Raw genomic sequence first — 2,855 nt, 5'->3', positions numbered from 1 at the left:
CGAGGAGTGACTGGTGGGTTTGAACTGCCAGCCTTCTGGTTAGCAGTCAAGTGCCTTAGGCACTATGCTACCAGAGCTCCCTTCCACTTTTTACAGGTGCACAATTTATTGACAGAAATTACATAATAGGCTGTGTAGGAATTTTTTTTTTTATTACTATGTCAGTCTCTTGTTATATTTTATTCAGATTTTTTTGTTTCTTCATGAGTCGGTTTTGTGTGTTTCTAGGATTTTTCCCATTTACTGAAGTCATAGACGTTGTTGACACACTATTGTTCACAGTATTCTCTTAGACTCCTTTTTATTTCTGTAAGGTCAGTAACGTTCTTGCTTTCATTCCTGATTTTAGTAATTTGTATCTTCTGTTATTCTTCTTCACTTTTGTTAATCTCATCAGAGTCCACTTTTGGTTTTAGTGACTTTATTTTCTTTTACTATTTCATTTATTTCCACTCTGATCTTCACTTTTACGTGGTTGTTCTCTCTTCTTCTTCTAGTTTCTTAATGTGGAAGTTTAGGTTACTAACATGAGATCTTTATTAGTGTTAATGTAAGAATTTACAGCATTAATTTCCCTTTGAACACTGCTTTCACAAATTGCTTGCTTTGGCATGTGTGTTTTTATTTCCTTTCATTTCAAAATACTTTCTAATTTCTCTTATGATTTCTTCTTTAGCCTAATGGTTATTAGAAGTAATTTAATTTCTACATATTTGTCTATTTTCCAAATTTCCTTCTGTTATTCATTTCTAATTTTATTTCATTGTGATTAGAGAACATACTTTTTTTTTTCACTTTCTTGATAGAGAAAAGAAAGTCCTTGGATGCACAAAAGTTTTCCATTTTAAGGAAGTCCAATTGGCTCATTTTCTTGTTGTTCTTGTGCTTTTGGTGTCAATCCTAATCCAAGTCATGAAAATTTACACCTATGTTTCTATCTAAGAATTTTAGTGCCTTACATTTAAGTTTTGATCCCGTTGGAGTTCCTCTTTGAACATGGTGTGAGATAGGCATTCAAATGCAACTTTTGCATGTGGATATTCAGTTGGCCCAGCACCATTTGTTGAAAAGACTGTTCTTTCCCCATCAAATGGATTGGCATTCTTGTCAAAAGTCAACTGGCTATAGACGTTTGGGCTTATTTCTAGAATCTCAGTTCTATTCTATTGATCTACATGTCTGTCCTTAGGTCACTACAAGAGTTTTAGTTATTGTATCTTTGAAGTAGGTTTTGTATTATGTTTTATTCTTTTAAAAATTTTATTGCTTTGCATTTTGCTTACCTAATGCTGCTCTGACAAGAATATACCACAAATGGGATGGCCTTAACAAACAGGAGTTTATTCTCTTACAGTTTGGAGCTTTAAGTCTGAGTTCAAAGTGCCAGGCTCTAGGGGCTTTGTGAAAGCCCTTCAACCTTGGGCTTCAGGTCTACCTTCTGATCCCAGCCCACTGGAGCTAGAGGCTTTTCTTCACTCAGGCAGCTACTGGCTGCTGAGGCTGCCAAGCCCAAGGTTGACAAGTAAAAAGGCACAGTCCTGATGTTACCAAACCACATGACAGTCCATTAATTTAAGTCCATTGAAAGCAGAGCATGGCAGGCTGCTGAACAATGACATGGCTACATGCAGGGTTCAAGTGTGCCATAAACTAGAGACCATTCCCCAAAGCTTCTCCTTATATGTAGGAAGCAGACCACATTCCTAAGGTAGCTACTCAGCTGCTCACAGAAGATTCCACCATGGAGTTGATTACCAGTCTCATCATGGGGCATACTACATCCAGCTGCCCAGCCACTCAACCAGGCCCGGCCATGTTGACACTAAATTAACAATCACACTTGGTCATATGGTAACTTTGTGGCCTAACACATGGTTTATCCTGGAAGATGTCTCTTGCTTTTCTTTAGTTCTTTAGATATGGTTTCATTTAGCTCTTTGAGCTCTGGTGGTATAGTGCCTAAGGCATTTGATTGTTAACCAGAAGGCTGGTGGTTCAAACCCAGCAGCTGCTCCATGGAAGGAAGATGGTGCAGTCTACTTCTGTAAAGATTTACCACTTTGGAAACCCAATGGAGGTTGCTTTGAGTTGGGATCAACTCAATGGCAGTGAAGTTTTTTTTTTTTTTTTTTTTTAGCTCTGTGAACATGTTTAAAGTAGCTGGTTTAAAGTCTTTTCTGATTAAGTCTGATGTCTAGGCTTCCTCAGTGATTGTTTCTATTCATTGCTTTTCCCTGCATATGGGGTGATAATTTCATGTTTCCTTGCATGACTCATATATATTTTTTTGTTGTTATTGAAAACTGGAGATTTTGAATCTTACAATGTGCCAATTCTGGAAATCATCTTTTCTCTCCTCTTCATGGTTTGCTGTTGCTGCTCATTGTAGTTGTTGTTATTTGTTTGACTATTTGAACTAATTCTGTAGTTTTATGTGGCCACTAAAGTCTCTGTTTCATTGCTTAGTGGTTGGTTAATGATTAGACAAAGATTTCCTTAAATGCCTGGAACTGCAAATTTCCCAGTTCTTGCAGGGCACTCTCTGTGTGTGTTGGGCACACCTCCAACATTCAGCAGGCAGTTTAGCCTTTACTTCCTGCTTGTGTGGAGCCTCAAGAACAGCCAGAGGTGACAGTCTAGGGTGTTCTCAGGTCTTTCCTAAGCATGTACACAACCCTGAGCATGCACATGGCCTTCTATATTCTCAGGAATATGTCAGAGCCCTTATTTTCTCTAATACCTCATTCCCCAATCTTTTCTTCCAAGCTTTTAGGTTAGTCTATTGTTTGCCACGGGAGCTCTGGTAACATAGTGGTTAAGACACTTGCCTGCTAACCAGACGGCTGGCGGTTCAA

The sequence above is a fragment of the Orycteropus afer genome, unplaced genomic scaffold (genome assembly GCF_000298275.1).
Source record: "Orycteropus afer afer isolate SDZICR_OR568_19922 unplaced genomic scaffold, OryAfe1.0 scaffold00007, whole genome shotgun sequence".
Lineage (NCBI taxonomy): Eukaryota > Metazoa > Chordata > Mammalia > Tubulidentata > Orycteropodidae > Orycteropus > Orycteropus afer.
This window is presented reverse-complemented; position numbering follows the sequence as displayed.